The sequence below is a fragment of the Betta splendens genome, chromosome 3 (assembly GCF_900634795.4).
Source record: "Betta splendens chromosome 3, fBetSpl5.4, whole genome shotgun sequence".
In the NCBI taxonomy this organism is placed as follows: Eukaryota; Metazoa; Chordata; class Actinopteri; order Anabantiformes; family Osphronemidae; genus Betta; species Betta splendens.
The window spans coordinates 8,746,871-8,766,858 of record NC_040883.2 but is presented as its reverse complement, the minus strand read 5'-3'; the positions used below and the strand labels follow the sequence as shown (position 1 = coordinate 8,766,858).

The window sequence follows — 19,988 nt, the reverse complement described above, 5'->3', positions numbered from 1 at the left end:
ACACACACACACACACACACACACACACACACACACACACACACACACCCTAAATGTACATATGTGTGTCTGTGTCTTTGCACTGACAGATGTTCATGCGCTTGCATACAGTGTACACACACACACACACACACACACACACACACACACACACACACACACACACACACACACACACACACACTGCTGGTACTTTCTGGTCTTAAGAGTTCATTACAGCCACAGCCAGTCCTGGCATCTCCATTGCAGTCTCTCTGTGGTTTTATTGACCAGAATGTTCAGGTGGTACAGAGCCAGTTATTGTTGCAGGATAATGGCACACAGTGTGGTGTCAGCAGGCGCTGTGGGGTCGTGGATGTTCAAATTATAAATCATATTGGATTTTTCATATAGTGAAAATGTTAAGATTCCATTCTTGACTAAATAACTCGCCTGTAAGGATCTAACTGTGGCTAAGCTGCAGTTCCCTGATGATGTCATGGAATTTTAATTCAGCCAGGCTCACACTGATGAACGTTTAGTCATTGTTTTCAGCCACTGTCACTGAAAAATAATGATCCTAGGTATTGATCTTTTCACCATTCTCTATACACAATAAGTGTCCAATGTATTCTAAAGTCATCCACTAACTAGTAATAGACTTGCAATTAGTTTGTACCCTGATCTGAAGTTTGTAGCTGCGTTTAGTTCTACTTTACGGTTTCTGCATTTGTTAGATGTCTGTATGTCTGTCTGACTTAAACCAAGTCACAAGTTTGTGATGCAATTTTTTCTGATGATAGTTGTACAATACTTTGAGCTCCACTATAGTGAATTGAAATAATCTGTAAGGCTGTTGGACCCACTGTTCCAGCTGATTCACAGTCACCTTCCTATTAATTAACTGCTAAATTTATTTAATGATAAATAAAGAACTTAGGAGCAACGTGTAAACTAGATTCTTCTGATTATTTTTTCCCATTTTTTATTCTGTGTTTTTCCCGTTTGTCTCTGGTGACTTTACTCACTGCAGGTGCTTGCAGTTTGCTCTTGGACATTATTCTCAACATTTCATTTCTGGAAAAAAAACATTTGGGGGTTTAATAAGCATGTCAGTTTCTGAGAAATTTAACCAGAGCATCAGAGCATGCACTTCTTAACTACACAGCTCCTAATGTCATGTCTGGGCTTGGGTGACATTGATTCTCTCATGGCATCTGCTCCATGGTCAACGAAATTAGATGGTTCAAGGCAGAAATCTGTAAATAAAAAAGACATGTGTTTGTACATACGTGTGTGTGTGTGTGTGTGTGTGTGTGTGTGTGTGTGTGTGTGTGTGTGTGTGTGTGTGTGTGTGTGTGTGTGCGTGCGTGTGTGCCTTTGCTTGTCTACACACATTGCAATTGCAACTTTTTTTTATCATGTTTGAAAGTAAAAGAGGAAAACAAAGCTATTCCATCAATATAATTATTTAACAGATACGAACTACGAACAGTGATTTTTTTTGAGGGTTTGACTGTTTCAGAATCACAAAGACCTAAAATTATAAAACAAATGCAGTTTGTAGCAGCTAGGACTCTTCATAGAACACAGGAACTGAGTCAGGGAGGACACTGGGTCAAATGTCACTGTGACACAAGAGTAGAGAACCTATATCAAAGAGGCTTAAATCTTTGTAACTTCACAAATAACTTCACATCATGTGACGCACGTGACAAACTTTCTGTGTAAAAAAAGTTGGTAGCTGTGTTATGGTGACGTCTGCTGCCTCGGGACTCCTGTCCAGTCGCTGTTTGGTGATCAGCAGGCGCGTCATCTGGGCAGCGCTGTCCTTCGGGTGAAGCGTCAGCGTCACACGCTGTGGATTGGACACAGCAATGTAGTAACCAAGACAACAAGGGGATGAGTCTCTATTTTGGAGTGACCCAGTCGCAACACAAGGGAATAAAGGGAAGATGTTTGAAATATTATCAAAGCAACTTTACATTTGTCACACCACCTGTAATCTAATAATAAGTAAATAAGTAAACAGTCCCATCAGATTCACTGATCTTGGTGTTTTGTTCTACACAATAAAAAATATATTTAAGTTGTTTCTGCTTTTTAGGCGGCTTTAATACTTTTCCCATGATTTGTATGCAAACAGGTTTATTTTTGTCTATTAAATATAGATCTACACACAGTCAGTATGACTGATTATAGACAGCAGTAATTCTGTCAATGAGTATCTGGAAAATAAAAATGAATACGTGACACTGTTTTTATAATGGCTTACATACATAATTAGTATACATATGTAGCTTTTCCTTTTTTCTCACTGTCTCTCACCTCCTTTCCATCCATCTCTCTCTCTCTCTCTCGCTCTCTCTCTCTCCCTCCCTCTCTCACCATTCCTCCTTCCCTTCTTTCCTTTTTTACACCAGTAGCACCTGGACCTGCACTATTCATCATGTGGATGACTCTGAACATGAATTAGTTTTCTCTTTTTTATGCTGGAAGATGAGAGGGCCAGATGGCATAAAATTAAAAAAACGACTAGAAATAAAAAAAAAGAAGAAGAGAGAAAAGCACGGATGGAGGGAGGAGAGGAGTTAGGCTGTTTTTTTTTTTTTTTTGCCACTATATCGTCTTCTGTTCTTTGCTCTTCCATGTCTTCTATGTTATCGTAGGGGACACATGGTACTGTTGGATTAAGGTCTTGGATTTTTTACGCCATCACGGTCTGCATTAGAGCTTTTCACATGACCTCCATTGTCGTTTCTTTATACTTCAAACAAGGAAATTGTGAAACTCTAATTAGTCTGTATAATTGAGGCTGGATGAAGCGCTGCCAATCGGAGCTCGTCTCATGCAAGGTGGAGTGGTTTTGTTCACTGGCTGTCTTTTCATGGTGGCCTAGCCTCTCGCTTTATTTCTCGCTTTTTACCCCTCTGTCTCCGTCTCCCCCCCCCTGCTCGCCTCCAGCTTTGTGCTCATCCCGTTTTTTGAGAAAGTAGAGAAAAGGGTTCTGCTCCGGAGGGCTGGAAGGTGAGGGGAGCGCCAGTTGTGGCCAATTACAGGTGTGTGACTGTGCAGTAGAGGCTCAGTACCTGCTGCGTGTGGATCGTCACCGCCGGCAGGCCTCAGCACTTCAGCAGCCACTTGTTTTCATCACAGATCAACAATATGCTGCCTGCATCCGCTGTTTGTTTGCTTAGCCGGTGTATTTGTCCTTATCTGCATTGAGCTGAATAAAAAAAAAAACTGCCTTCTTTATCCTGTTTTATCAACCGAGTACAAACAGCCGAGTCTGCTTGGTGATAACGCGCCACCTTTGTAGTGTAATAGAAACGCTTAGATGTGCTTTGTTCGTGATGCATGGAGACGGTGGCGCGGTCATATGTTACAATGAGGCAACTTCCAGCTGATGATCATTATTTTGCAGGGAGCTCAAAAGGAGCTGTTTGCTGAAAAGTATACGAGTCAGACGGAAATATCTGTTATGTCCCTTAATCAGCACAGTCTCAAAGGAGCTTTTTTCCCAGAAGAAATCCAGGACTTGTGATCATTTAAACGAATGGACAGACGCAGCTTCTGATGATTTTGGAGTCGCAAATTCTTCAAAGACCCACAAGACCTGTTTTAAAGGGGCACGTTGTGTAATTGAGTGGAAAATATTTGTGTGGAAACAAAGGAAAGAGGAAGAAAACAGGAGAGAGAAACTTGAGAAAATTGTTTGAATCTCTTATACAGAGGTTTGCACCAGTTTCAGAAAGACTGAGTGCATTTACTGTAAAAGTTAACTGTTTAATTCTGCACACAAAAACAAAGTGGACCACAGCCCCCTCTGATCTTCATCAAGCTTTTATCAACAGACCGTGACAATTAAGCTTCTTTCAGACATGCATCATGACCTTCAGTTTATGTGGCAGAACTCAAAGGTTTGAAGCAGTTGGATCGAGCATTGAAGCCACTCTATCCATCCAGCCGGGCAACTTCTTCTTAAGCCCACGTGGGAAAAGAGCAGCAAGCTACTGTAGTGAGTGTGTTAATGACGTGTGTCATGTTTTTCCTCTGTCCCACACGCCCTGCAGGTGCCACTCTGCCTCTGTTTGAAGAAATATTAGGCCAGAATATTTCTGAAAGACATCATAGTTTGTGGTGTTTTATTAAGAAGCGCTGTTTAACAACAATGGAATAGAAATGACATCATATTACCAGCTTTACACATTATACCTCGGTAGTACTTACTGTACCAGGAGGAACTATAACTAACTAGAGTATTAATATTTAATAACAATTGCATTTTTTTGCCTTTATCTTCGACTTAACTTTGATTTAGCATTTAGTTTGTCAGTGTTTTGTTTTTTTATAACTTAAAATGATTGTAGAAGAGTGTTTTTCTATGGGTTAGGGTTATAAATACTGTAACTTTGATTTCTGTACTTTCATTATTTCTAAATGTCACTTTGCCAACACTCAGCGCACGCTGTGCTGCGTGGCGTTGCTGCGTGTCTGATGCAGATGAAAAGCACTGCTTTTAGCGTCAGGGTGAGGTGCCAACGAATGTGATAAAGTACGGCCATAAGAAGGGCTGGTGTAAAAGGACAATGATTTGAGAGGCGTTTATGTTTCAAATAGGACAATCATTGTAAAAGTAAGGCAGCATTGGGTAGTTATTTTGTGGTACATGACAAAAGTAAGCATTCGGAATCAAACAAGTTTGGCTTAGAGTAAAAGTTAAGATACAGTACTTTGGCCCTGTTCATACATTAATTTGGGTTTTTGTGAATTTACCAAATTCATGGTGCATTAACAATAAATAATTTAAATAAAGACAGTGTATGGCTTTTCTCAGTAAAGAAAACCAGCAGAAATAGATCCAGTACGTATGAAGTGTTTAACTTCCAGCTGTGGTCATCCAGCTGCACGCCCGCACACACACACACACACACACACACACACAAAGCATGCACATGCGAGCACGGTGTCGAGTGGCTACTGTCACGCTATCAATCATTGTTACGAGGCCAGCGCTTCCCTGCTATGTTAACTTCATGACCTCTGGACCCAATCTCAATTACATTTCTGATGAATTTATGATTTATCTACAGTCTCCTGTCAGTGGCCTGTCATTCAACACTTCCTGATGAGAAACCGGGCCCTCTTTATTTTTATTTTTGGACCAGATGCAAATAAAGCAACAGCCAGGGGATTCAAGAGGAGAGGAGGGGAGAAAAGAGAAAGAAGAAAGACTGAGAAGAGAGAGGATGGAGATATAAAGGCAAATGATTGCGGGGAAGTCGAGTCTGTTTGCCGCACACCAAAGGGGGTTAAGACAGGGTTTGGCTGGCAAAGACAAGCCAACAGAGACACAAAGCGCTAAACCTAAAAAGTTTCTCAGGCATTGTTTGGAATCCCTAACAAGGGGGACTGTGAACAACAAGGAACATAATTTGGATTTCCTCCTCCCTGCGCTGTTTTCCTTTTCCATGTACCCAAGCACATAAATAGCTATCTTAACAACTTGATGCTATTTTGAATAGGGGCTGCATCTCCCTGTGGATTTCCATGAGTGAGGCAATTTGCCGGCGAACAGGTGCATATTTAATGCTTTCGTACAATTAAAACAGAATCTACCTTCCTCTTCCCTTTCCTTGTTGTCTGAGATGCCCTCCTTTCATAGTTAGGTTGAATTGATTTAGTTTGTCTAATTAAACTCAGAATAAGATGTTAATTACCTAACAAGGTCACCTCTCTCTACCACCAAATTTACCGTTGGTATCCTTTCTTCAACAGTATTTTCTTCAAGGATTCAAAGGGAAAGTGGAAGAATGGTGTTAATTGCCTATATGCAGTGTCCCATTTTTAAATTTGAATGTCTTTTTTCCCCAGAACTTTCCTTTCCCTGGGTCTTTTTAAGCTTTGAGGAAATGGGGATTCATTGTGCCATTGTTCCTTTCTCTCTTGTCCTCCACTCAGAAACATTGTGTCAACTCATCACAATATGGCCTTTGTCTACATTTACCAAGTTTCACATACTCGGGGTGGTAGACGAGAGGGAGAGTGATAGGGACAATGGTTTGTGTTGAGTGGAACGATGGGTCAGAGATGAGCTGCTGAGTGACTTTTCCCCATCACAGTCTGTGAGCCTTGTATGGTTTTCTCACGTAAGCAAGTCGTTTGCTGTGTGATAAGTGGAGTTTAAAACTTTTACATAAAACAAGCAATAATGTCACTGAGATTAAAAATTGATTTTCCATTATATTGGTCAAACCACCAACACTTACCCTAAACCGTAACATGCACACTGATAATGAATTGAGAAAAAAAAGAGCAACGGCACAGGGGGGGGACACGGCCACGGCAAGAGGACAAAGAAAAGAGAAGAGGAGAAAGAGAGAGAGAGAGAGAGAGATAGATAGAGAGATAGAGATATATATATATATATATATATAGATATATATATATATATATATATATATATATATATATATATATATCTATCTGATTCCATTTTATTAAAACTATTTGTTCACTGGTCCAAAATGAGACTGACGGCACTCCCTCCACACACACACACACACACACACACACACACACACACACACACACACACACACACACACACACACACACACACACACACATCATCATCATCACCTGGCTGACAACTAAAATGAGAAGATACTCTAGCTCTGAGGTGGTTAATTTTATATAATGTACGTCTAATTTATGTATTGTAAATATACATTGTAGCATAGATTACAATCGCTGATTGTAGAGCTTGTGACGTCACCAAGGACTTTCCTTTAGAGTGTGTTTCGTACTTCACAGAGAGCCAAATATCTATGTATGTAGAATATTTAAGGCTTACACTTAAATATATTTTTAAGAGGTGTCACAGTGCTAGAGGGTCACAGCTTTCAACCCTGTTGTAGAGGGAACTCAGGAAAATTCAACACTGTGCTGTATGAGCTGCCTCAGTCATAGAACTACTGTACATCTGGAACAACCTGCTGCAGCTACTCAGTGTATGTGGGAAACATGCCAGACAGAAATTAACCAGAATTATCCTTTAACCCACATAGAATCTGCAATACAGACACATTGTGTCTGCAGAAATTTTGTCTGCAATGACACTACAGTGTTCTTCTATTGTAAAATGTCACGGCCTTTACTCAAGTCTGTTTATTCTGTCTATTGTATCATGCACACTTGTCATGTTTGTCCGCCTTTTGATTCCGCTTTCACTTTCATTCCTAACCAGTCCCCGTGTGAATTCTTTTCCTGGCTACAGTAAGTCAGCCCATTATTCACCACATCAAGCAGTCGGTCAGCTACAGTGCGCATTAGCTCAGTAGTTAATAGAGCTGCCCTTCTACCACTGTACCAAATTTGCAAAACTGTGGCACGGTGGTAATATCTAATACAAAAATTAGCTCTCCATTGTCCCCATGTTGGGCCAATAATGGAAGGTTTGCTTCCTTTCATTTCTGATTAGCACACTAACTTTGATTGTGCTCTATAATCAAATCAGTGGGAAACTATATCCACTGCAGAGCAAGTCTTTCTTTGTTCCTTTGCCAACCTTTTGACTAAATTCCCAGCAAAGCCATTCATACAATTCTAGGCTGACAGATACCTCAACACACATAGTGACTGTAGAGCAAGTGATACAGTATAACTAGTGGTTTGAGGAGACGTTTACACAGGGATATCACAAATGTGTACAAAATAAATCCGTTTAACCATTTGGCAAGAAAACATAAAGTCAGCAAAAATTTAAGTTTTACTGGTTTCATGCATATTTTGTTTATGAAATGCGATCTAAAAGCGTAAGTGAAGCAATTTTTCGTGAAACACATTATTATGGCGTTGGGTGGCAATTTAAATGCTGTTTAGGATCATTTAGCTTTGTCTGAACGTCAGCGCTGACATTATCCTGTAGGACAGGAGCAGAAAAGTTCATTTTCCCTCCATGGTGGCAAGACGTCCAGGACCAGAGGCAGCAGAACGGCTCCAAATCACGAGGCTGTCTTGCCTCAGCAATCTCCCCACTTTGTGATCAATGTACAGAATGAGCAGTATTGATATTGTACTGCAGCAGAGCTGGTCAGTCCTTTAGAATTATAGTACAGTAAAATAAAACAAGTATTTTGCTCAAACAAAGCCCCGTTTGCATGCTTCTCGGTAGACGGGCGTGAGAACCTTATGGCCCAGTAAACTATTACTGCGACAAATGAGCAATGGGAGTGGAATGGGAGGTAAATCAGGCATGTAATGTGTGGTTGGTATTATGAGTGTCATCACATAGCGTCAGTAGGGAGGAAGGTTAGCAGAATGCCAAGACACCTTGTCCTCCTGCAGAACCCAGAGATCCTTTTCATACCCTTGTTTCTGTCTTTCGGTGACATTTGTCGCGAATAACATTACTGTATGTGTGAATAAGAATATGACTTTTATTTAAAATGTTTTCTAGGTGTTGGCACTTTTCCACCATGGGATCCTGGAACATCTGCACGAAGGATAGTACATTCGATTTGGCTTCAAGATCTTCTCCTGAGCGATGAAAACAAGCTCAGTTACAGGTCAGTACATCACAGCTGTGATAAAGGCCCATTTTCTACATCTGCTACCAAGTCAATCAGCTGACTCCCTCTTTCAGTTAAACCATGATGATTCTGCCACAACCTCTCTGATCCAGTCGTCGTGTTGCTGTCAGAATTGAAATATTTTCCTCGCTCGGCCTCTGTCAGCTGTCATTTGAGTGAGAGGTTGATGCAAGTGAAAACTATTACTTCTTTCATTTTTCTTTTGTCATCCAACCTGCTTTACAGTCTTGTGGTTTGTTCAGCTTAGGATATATATTTGATTACAGAACATTAGATGCTGGTTCCAGACATACTTTCACCAGTTTCTTCTCCACAGTCCTCAAGTTCTGTACCTACAGTAAGTCGCTAAAGCTTTGGTAAGAATCCAATTGACTATATTATCCTAGACTGCCAAAGCCCCATATTAGCTTTAGATCAACTTTGAATACGTTTTTACTATAAATGATGAATGGGGATTTAGTTCACCATCACTTACAATACATTGAATGCTACTGAAAAAGGGCTCTTTTCAATTGCCGTGATGAACAGGCAGTGCCTGCACACAGATTCATTTGCCTTTGTACAGAACCGGGCTATAGCTGCTTCTAGTTTTTATGCTAAGATAAGCTTTGCAAGCTAGGCAATGCTGTAGCCTTACACTCAAAACTACAGTGTTTGCGCAAAAACTTTGGTGGTGCTGATATGTCCCTGAAGTAGTAATGTTACACTGGCGTAGATCTGAGTCAGCGGTTCAGTTGTTTGGGGTGGACGGTTTGATTCCCAGCTCCACCCGTCACACGTCAAAGTGTCTTTGGGCAGGGTAACAGCAGCTTAGTGTGTAAATGGGTGAATAGGAAGCAGTGTTGAGCTACAAAAGCACTACATCAGTGCTCTCCACATTACAGTTCTTCCGGTTCTTTTGATCAGCTCCTGGGCAGGAATGATATTACTTGGAAGCAGCCAGCTCTAAATGTGCTTCCATGAGATCCAGACAGCCACAAGAGGCAGAGCAGGAAGTACACCCACCACTCAAAGCCGGCCCCAGGTCAAGTGCAGTTGCACACCTCACGTAACCTTCAACACACTGCAGCAAAGTTCGCACTTGTTTTCCTGCCGCGGCTCTTCGCTGCCTTGCTCCCCGCATCCCCCTCCGTCCATTTACACCTGCCTCACTATCTATTACTGTATCTTTCCCCCTCCTCTGCCTCCTCCACCATCGTTCCCCTGTTTTCCCTTGTTTTCTTTGCCCCGGCCCCCCTCATTCCTCACCACCCTGTCCCCCTCCTTTTGTATTTATTGCTGTATTTATTTCTGCTGAAAAGCCAGTCTAGTTCATTTGCTAGTCGGCCGGGCAGAGCAGGGCTCCTATTCTTAGGCTTTTATTAACATCATGGACTGCACAACAACAGCTACAGAATCTATTATTCATTAAGTGTAGCCAATATAAAATTTAAAACAGACTGGGCTTTTTTTGTGGAATTATGTAAGGTCAGCATAATTTTCTGCCTATTACTAATATCTATATCATCTTTTCCTTAGTCAGCTCTATTTAAATATGCAATCATTTACAGCTTTTGACTGTATGTGTGTGCGCACACCCAATTTCCAATATTCCTCTAGTAGACTTTTTATGCTGACATCAATGGCAAGCTATTAAAGACAGTATTTCATTATTGGTTCCTCTTCCCCAGTGGTTATTTACAATCCCATATATACTAAGCACTGATATTAAAGGAGACCATTTTAATGAGGTGCTATCTGCCATGGCAATATGTCTTTCTTCGAATGAGATTGTGTTTAAAGATTTTATCAAGAAATGGCTGTTCGGCAGGGTTATGTTTTGTCCATGAAATATGCATTTCATATCTCTTTCATTTCATTAACATAATTTAATTTGTGCTTTGCATTCTGTGCATAATACATATTTGATTTACAAAACAAATATTTCCATTAGAAAATGAATTTCATGCGCTCAAAAGGCAGAACTGAGAGATGTATTGTAAGGAAATAAGAAAAAAGGAATTGTATTATCTTTGACTCAGTAAAAAAAAAAAAAAAACATTGGCAAGGAGAAATACACTCAATAGATTCCTGAGGATTGTGTGTGTGTGTGTGTGTGTGCGTGCGTACGTGTGTGTGCGTGCAGCATGCCTGCGCACATGCTGTCGTCCATGCATGTTTGTGTAGACAGTATGTAAATGTCCATTACGGAAGCAATGAAAGCTTGGGGTGTATTGCATAAAGTTTTAGCAATATAACTCAGATTGATTTATACGGCTCGCACAGCGGCTCCTCCCTGATGTTAAGTGCACCATTGCATTTAACATCAGAAAAAGAACACAGGCTCATTTTGAACTGGGAATTTTGCGGAGTGAGATCAGCCATAAGACCATTCTGCGCAGAGAATATATTGTGTCCTGTGAGCAGCCGTACATCAAAAGGCTTTCATTGTTGTCTCCAAGGTGTGTGCTCCATGCGCGGGAAGCCCTCTGTCTCTTTAAAGTGGCTCTCTTTTATGCCTCTACTTAAGAGATGGTTAGCTACTTTTTCTTTTTCTTTCGCCACCACTGGGAAAGCCCTTTGGTATGATAAATTATAAAGTCATCCCCCTCTCCATTTCCCTTTCCTTTTTCCCATGGAACGCTGCTAGTTTTAATTAAAGCACTTCACCTTGCTTGTTTAAAGGCTATCACGGGCCCCATGATAACTTTGAGAGAGTGCGAGCGAGAGGGAGATGGAGCGCAGGGCTTTGGATAACACAAAGCATTTAAAACCGGCCCTGGTGAGTTCATATTAATTTGGCTTATCTCTGGAAAAAAAAGGGGAGAAAAAAAAAGGAAAAACTCAGGTAGAAGTGAGACAGATCCGGGGATTTAATGAGCTCAAAATGTAAAGGCAATGTCAAAACACTTTTTTCCTTCTTAACTTTCCTCCTCTAGAAAGGAGGGGGGGGGACGACTTGTCTAAGCTAAAAGCCAAACAGTAAGATCAGTGTTTCAGGGGTAACTAGTATTAGCAGGGATTTCAGGCTTGTTTGACATGCTGTGTTCAAGGAATGGCTTAAAATAGACGGCGGCAGGTACGGTGTGCGGCGGGAGGACGGGAGGAAGAGTGAGTGAGACGGGGAAGAGAGGAGGCTAATACCTGGGCTTCGCTCCGCTTTGTCGCCCCGCACGCGCGCCACTGCTCAGAGGATATTACCGCCTTTCAACCCAATCGCGCCTTCCCATCCCCATCGCTCTTCTCTATCGTCGACTTACTTTCTCTACCTGCGAGCCGCTCGCCCCGATTGCCCCCCCCCCCCTCCCTTCCTCTCCCATCTCGTTTCGAGCACATCTACACACCTGCCGACTCACACTGTCCCGGTAGCGGGAGTATTTGTATAAGTCTGTGACAGGTGTGCGCGCGTTGACGGCAGGTGGGGATGGATCGGGGAAGTGAACAGGAGTTAAGAGAGGTGATAGCATCACGGTTCTCTGTCTCACCCCCACTTTTTAAGGCGGTGGCTAAGTATCTCAGGATGACTCTTTTAACATAAGCCTCTTCTGAACTGTGGTTTTAGTACTTAACACCCCACTCTTCAAACCAAATCCCAAACGAGAGGCTTGAGATTGGAGTTTAAAAATGGAAGGGAAAAAAAACAGGTTCCCGATATAATATGTAACTTTGCAGGCTGCATCCTCATCATAAGAGTGAGGGAGCATAGTACTTATTAAGCATGCACACAGGGTGTGTAGCGCACAGAGCCTGTTATTGTATTGATTTTCCTGATATAGAGTGAAACCTCATTTGTTTCAGTGCACAGTGCAAATATGTTTTATTCTTGTTTTGCCCCATATAAATCATGCAACATGCATTTTCCCTGTTAGTCTGTTTCCTTGATAAGCCACTGTTTGTCAGGACTGTAAAGGGATCTCAGTCCTTCCATTTCGAAGCGGCAGAACATCACTTACAGGTAAGTGTAGGTGCATGTTTCCTCTTCAGATACCTCTGTTTGTTTGGTATTAATATAACATACTGTATGTATATACACCCACTGGCCACTTTGTTAGGTACACCCGTACAGCCTAAATCACTCCAATACAACTTTTAGATGTACTGTTTTTCTATAGTTTCAGGTTGTTGAAGTTGATAGCTCTACTGCAGTATATATACAGAGTACAGAGTACATATATGTAAATGACAGCTATATACAGAGTATAAAGACAGAGCTATATATATATAGCTCTGTCTTTGTCAGAATCACCACTGGGTTCTTGGTCAACTCCCTCCAATATTCGTCATCTAGAAGAAACCTGGTGGTTGTAAAACTTCTTTGAGAGCATCATAAATTGGACAAGCTAATCTTTACCTTGATGTACCCTTGACTTGATCTATGCCTCCCTGCATTTTATTTTGGAGGTCTGCTGTACACACAGTCCTGTGGACTTCAAAAGCTTGATCTTAGTGTTGAGATTGAAGGTCGATTCTAGGACCTAATTCAGTTATTTTTAAAAAAAAAGGCGTATAAAGTTTAAATGATGTTATACTTATTTTAGGTACAGTATACAGCAATGATCTTGCTCTGAAATAAGTATAAGGCAGAATTTATGTGAATAACCGCAGTATTCTTTAAATTTAATTAATCTAAAGGTTCAGAGTCCAAACATTTTACTGTATTTCAGGACTGTGTTTTCAGGCATTAAAGATGATTTCTGGCAGATTATTCTCTTCCCCTTTCTGTTCTTGACTGTCATTAGTAGTTTGCACCTTGTTGTAAAGCTTACATTCTTAAAGCTGACTCTTTGTCAATCCAACTCTTGCATCCTCAAGCATAATTTTGACTTGTTCTTCTTCATAGACATAAGTGTGTTCACTTCAGGTTTTATCTACAGACTTTCCCATCTTTTGTTGTTGCTGAGCTGCTCAGTGTTTTTTTCAAGTTTCCTGGCAGTACCTCTGTTGTTTTGGACCATATATTAGCATCTGTGTCTTAATAACACAAATGTTAATGTAACATTCAGGGTCATCTCCAGCGCTCTTATTTCATTTGTGTTTCTGTTTCAAAAACTACACATGGATCTGTTAATGGTCCAAAATGGTTAATGCCACAGCTTTTTCAGAACCCTTGAAATAAAAGAGTGACCTTACATCCTGATTGTTATATGTATAAAAAAAGGCATATATATATATATATATATATATATATATATATATATATATATATATATATATAGATATATATATATATAGTATATATATATATATATCTATATATATATATATATATATATATATATATATATATATATATATATAGTGACCTGACTGAATGGTCTCATGGACTGGACTTCATCCATTGTGAGTAGCACAGTGCAGTTTTGTTGTTTTAAAAGTCACTTCAACCTAAGAAAATGGGACAATTATATTTTTACTCTACATCTGCCTCACAAATCTAACATGAAATCTATTTGCTGTGTTGTGATACAGCACTGCTCTAAATATATTTAGATAAGCGGCTTGTTAACTCTCCAGTCCTGTATATTATGTGGCTGCAGCCGCAACAGCCCTTCAGCTAAATAGGCTGGATGGGAAGCGCTGCTGCAGAAGACAACACACAACAAACATATCCCCTTCCACAAACAAACATGTCCCCATCGCTGCAATATCACCTTAGCCTGAACAAAATGCCTCTCTTTGCTATCCTCTGTATCCACGAACTGGGGGTACCTCAGCTTGTTTGTTAACATCAACACCAAAGAGAGGGAGAGGGGGGAAAAAAATCAATCTAATACTGCAGAACTATCAGATCATATGAAATTATGGATTCTTGGTCTGAGCATTGAGCCCTTGTCTGCCGAGCTGTGCAAATCAATTCAAACAGACACAAAGAGCAAACACACGCCGAACGCCACAATAGGAAATTGAAGCGAGCGGAGCCTCCCTTTTTAAAATATGCCGCTACATATTTGTTTTGTGGATTACCATTCTGAAATGAAATTTGAACAGTTACTTAAAATAATATGCAAAAGATATTTCCTTTTTTTTTTGTTATTATTTCTCTCATACGCCCCCCTATTCGCTTGTTTGTAGGAGGAGGGGGTTGACAGTACAGGCCACAATGTCAACACACACAAACAAAGCTGCTTGGGTTTGAACATGGCGCTGATTGTGTTTTCAAAATACAGTTTGTTGCCTTTTCTCCCAATTGCAGGGAGGTTCCTCTGTTTTCAAATTGCACAGCTTGTTCTGAGCCATTTGTGTTGGTGTTTGAGGTGTGATGGGAGGGTTTGCGGGTTAATTTGGGAGCTGTGCTTTTCAAGGTGATAAATCTGTCGCGTGCAGGCAAAATTGCTTATATCATTGACCATAACAGGCAATTATGCTGCCATGCCATCTTACATGCTGTGTGAGCATGTAAATAAAGGTCACTTCAAGTTGCCAAGCAGATTACGGAGGCATTGCGGCCACCACCTATAGCCAAACCCTAAACGTTACAAGGTAATGGGTAACGAATGTGAAAAGTTGTTTGGCCTGTTTTGTTCTGAAATCTGAAAAAACATCTGGACAATACAATTAGCAAAGTCAGAGGTGAAACACTGAAATTCTGAATGTAACAGTAAGAGGAAACATAATCAAAGGCATTTCACAAACATTGAGCATAACCAGTACAAACAATGTGGTCTCGGAAAGGTTTTGAACAATATACCCTCAGTCAATAAAAACAACAACCACACATAAAAGAGATGTGAGATGAGTCACAGAAGTTGTGGAAGTTATTGGTGAGGTTAAAATAAACATGTCGAATATGAAATCAAAAGAAGAAAACTCAGTCACAGGTCACAATAGTGACAGTCTGTCTGCCAGGTAAAGTAATTACTCTTTGCTTGGGGGGGTTGGGAGGTACAAGCCACATTTCATGTTAGGTCAGGTCAAGACGCTGTATCTTGGGGCCCGGCGATCAGAGGTCAGAGCATTCTACATGAGCACTAGTAAATGCGGAGCTCCTATAAGAAGGGCCAACTAGCTTTTGGCACCTTCATCTATGCATCGATTGCTGCTACGATAACTCCAATTAACCTCTTCTGTTTGGCCTGCAAACAAACGTACATACTGTACTCCCAAGAAGCTTTATCGTGCTTGACAAATACTGTACAGTCGTCCGTGTTTGCGTTATGGGGCGTAAGTTTTAATAATTTCCTAATTCAATTCATTGGAGCGTCGTAAATTCCTACACGTAATATGAAGAGCAAATAATGTGAATCGGTCCCTTCGATTTAAGTAAGTCTCCTTCATGGTGGCCTCGTTTTTACGCCGAGCGTTCATCCCTTTCTGCCGGTTTTCTCTGTGTAGGATGTTTTATCAGATTGACGGGGCTTCTTAATAGTATTTCATCTTTGGTGACACCTGAGCAGAATATGTATTAGAAATGCTGTTTGGAATTAAATCAAATCCATGCACCCACTCAATACAATCACTCAATTGAAGTGTATTTCTTATGAACCACCGGTATCCCATTGGAGAGAGAACAAAAGGCCTCTACCGTTATGTGTTGCTGAGCTGCTGACACTCCTTAAAACAGTGTGTCATGTTGCCTCCTCCTATCTGACTACTGTACCTCTACCCTCTCCTTCTGTAAGGAACTATGTCTCACACTTCGTGCTTTTATTTAAAGGGGCACTGCCCCACTTACCTCCATTTCACTAGTTCAGTTCCGTTTTGTGATGCCTCTATTTTCTCCAGGGAGCTGCTCTGTTCTACCTTTAACCCCGGACTACATTTTCATCACATTTTTTGGAAATAACAAGCAATGGGCAATAGATCAGTGTAGGAGAACAGGAGCGCTACACAGGCCTTTGGCATTAAATGTGGATTATCTTTGTAGCTGTTTCACCCCATTCTCACAGTTCATGTCACACTTTGGTGGTGGGAACTTAAGTGCTGATCAGCAGGCCTAATTGGTATATAAATGTAAATGTGTATAAATCTGAAACTTACTGCTACTTAGCACAGTTACCGTGTAACCCATAGGCAAAGGTTTTCCAGATTCTCCGTGGGAATACCTCTAACTCCCATTTAAACATCTGTGCTGGTACATGGAAAAACTATGGACCTCCCCGGGGAGGAGGACTGGAGAAGTGCGTGCGACAGCTGTGGGACAAGGATGAATTAACAACTGTGCAAAGGGCTTCAGTTAGCAAAATGCACGACTGAAGCCCAGCTGAAAGGTTTTAGGGCTCGGCTCCTCGTACCAAATTCCAATACCTTTTACTTTTCAGCTGATTATAATTGCGTAGTAAAAATGTGGATTTGATCAGATTACAAGATGACCATCAATAAACTGATTTTACCAAAAACAGTAGCCAAACCCTAATATATGTATAATGTGTACCTTAGGGTTATAGGTGGTATTTTGTTACCATTAGTGATTGACCATAGTCCATGGGTCCATGGGCATCTTGAGGCTAATTCACACTTTACTGCCTGATCGTAAGGTTTTGGTTGTAGCATTTTCTTGTTTTTCCCACGCTCATGTTGGCCACGCCCCTTGTTCATTTTCCCACCCACCCACTTCCTGGTTTTACCTCTGCTCCCTCTGCTAGATGGATTAAAAGTACTTTCACCTGTATTACTTCCTCAGTATTTTAGGCCCTTTAAATAATGTTATTTACTACTTTACATTTACTGTTGCTAGTAAATGACGTGGTCTCTTATCTTTACTAGTTATTCTCATAGGGAGTCAACTTTATTGTAGGGGACTGAAGTTTGAGTTAATCTCTCTGCTGTTATTAAGGACATTACAGTACATGTCCTTGTAACACAGTGTGCCTAATCAGGCAGTAAATAGTTTCTTTTAGGAGGGCCTGCACATGGCAGATTTACAGTTAACCACATTCTTTAACTTCTTCATAACTGACTCTGCCGTGTTCTAAAGAATATTTACTGTAGATGATGTTTTATTATCTTCCACTAACTTTTCTATAACTGTTTTCATGAACTGCCTGGCATTTTCATTTGTCTTTATTGTGTAGCTTTTGGACAGAACAATGATGTAACCGTAACTTAACCTTCCATAAACTGTACATATGGAATGTGATGGTAAATACTGACTAGATGAGAGATAATTGTTTGTACCCAACCGTGATACACGTCCGAATATGGCCACTGCATGAAATTTCTACCAGCCATTCACAGGGTGGACCACTGCTTTGTTATTTTACACTAAGCTGGTAACCTACACTAACACAAAGCTCCTTCTAATCATGGAAGAAACAGATATTGACCATGTTTTCCTCCTTCGTAACCATTTCACGACTATATTTTCTTCATTCACTTCAATTTCCTGTTGTTTTCCCCCAAAATTGATCAACCGACACCCTCATCGTCCTACAGCACACACAAAAAATATCTTTTTTGTTTCCCTCTTTTTATGTTTGTCTTGCCCCCACCCCCCACCCTAACAGCTCTGAAGGGCACCCAGGTGCCCAAGAGGTCGCTGTAATGAGCGCTAATGAGCCCATTGACAGCCTCAGTACCGCCTGATTGGTGCTGCAGGCTCTCACCATGTGCTTTACAGAGCCCTTCCTGGCACAGGCCATCAGCCTGCTGGATCCCTGCCCTGCCATGCCCTCCATATGAGCCTAATGTGGCTGCAAGATTGTAGATAGTGAATCTTTGATCAAACTGTAAAGATTATGCATCTTTTGCTGCAGATATTGTGCCTAATAATGTTTCTCTGTGCTAGATTTTATCAGGGAGTTTTAAAGGTACCCATGGCCAAACCTGCCACTTCAGCCCACTTTGTCCCCATTGACCCCCAACAGTAAAATACAGCAGGATTGACCAAGCTGCTGCTACAGTAAAGCCAAAATGTATATCCATACATTGTTGTGCAGCAGATATGCTTCGACAGGTAAGCCGACCAACAGGCCAATCAATTACAAATTTTAGTGAATTCCCCGCCGTGCCACGAGCAAAGAATCCACTTTATTAGTGCTTGTCAGCGAGCGTGGATCTGTGCTCTGGTTTTGATTGCTGGTGGATGTCCCACTGTAGTGCTTGTCAGATCAGGGATATTCCTCTGTCTCCGTCCCTCCTCTCCTCCTCTTCTCCTGTCCTTCCTGTCATTTTTGTGGCAGCAGGAGACATCTGGACGACTGTCACGGTTGACACGGTTGGATGACGAGCTCTGACAAATCCCCATGGACCATGGGAAACAGGAGGAGAGGACTCTCATTGGTGATGATGGACTGTGTGTGCTTGTGTGAGAGAGTGTATGTGTGGACTGTACATGAGTTTGGAAAATTATATTAGGATTAATAGTTCTTAATACAAGATCTTTGTATTTGTATATGGTCAACAATATTCTATGAGCATAGTGTTACAAACTGATTTGATGTAGCTAGTTGCATTTTTACTTTGACAGAACCCTCAATGTTTTGTGTGACGATTATTGCAGCTGAGGGTTTCCTTGATTGGCCTCTCACCAATGTACTTTTAGACGGAACATGGTCACTTTGAGGCCAGTGAAACATACAGTACATAACTACAGTATGGAACCCTAACACCTTAATGTTTTGGTTCAGCTTGCTCTAACTAGGGAAGTGGTGACATGTTTTGCCCTCACTGTTTGCCGTAGTTGAAACTATAGTTTGCACTCAGCTTACAAGGGATTGTTGGTCTTACTGTAGCACTAGGCTGATAATGTCTCCCCCTCTGACAGGTGGTTCTGGCTCCCCATGTCAGAGCATTTGTGTTCTGTGTCTTATTTAATTTGCATGTTATATATGCAACTAATAGACTGAGCTATTTGTTGTATAGGTGTCCATCTTGTGTTGGGCACGTCTTTTTCATGTACTGTAATCACTTTCATTAGGTTTACATAGTAGCATTCCATTCTTGGTGTATTTAGTATATTTCCCAGGTGTATTTGCAGTCCTCCTGAAACAAAGCACGGCCCCATTGTTCGGATCCCAATGGGATCTCATGTTACTGCAAAATGTTGGTGTAGCCATACTACTCTCAGTTTCTAATGTCCAGTATATATTGATGAGTCTAGTCTGCTTGTGGTTCTTACTGCATTTGAAGAATTCAAGCAAACTCTGCTCAAAACAACTGATAGTTTAAAGCACATTAAGAAGCTGAGACATGTCACAAATGATCAGAAAGCCGTTCCGAGTGAGTACTTTGTAAATGTGATGGGAGATTGCCACGAGTGCCAACATGTTGTCTAAATGCCTAAATGTAGCTACAGACAATCTCACTCACACTCACCTTCTGGAACCCAGCGAAAACTCTGAGACATGTGGAGACAGGCACGCAGGCGACCCTGGAATCAAACCTATGACCATGCTGTGAAGCATATTTACTCTGTCATCAATAATAATGTACAATATAATAAGAAGTAATGCAACTACAATTACTGTAAAAATACAAGTAACATGAGAATGAAAAAAC

General features: G+C 41.0%; 1 protein-coding gene across 2 annotated transcripts in view; it reads left to right on the top strand.

The window, feature by feature from the left end:
• The window catches only part of znf536 (zinc finger protein 536), a 309,249-nt gene that overhangs the window by 41,257 nt on the left and 248,004 nt on the right, over positions 1-19,988 (top strand). For both annotated transcript variants that reach the window (XM_055507612.1, XM_055507613.1), the window contains one exon: positions 8,441-8,549. The gene's annotated coding sequence lies outside the window, so the exon portion shown is untranslated. The remainder of the gene's footprint in view (positions 1-8,440; positions 8,550-19,988) is intronic.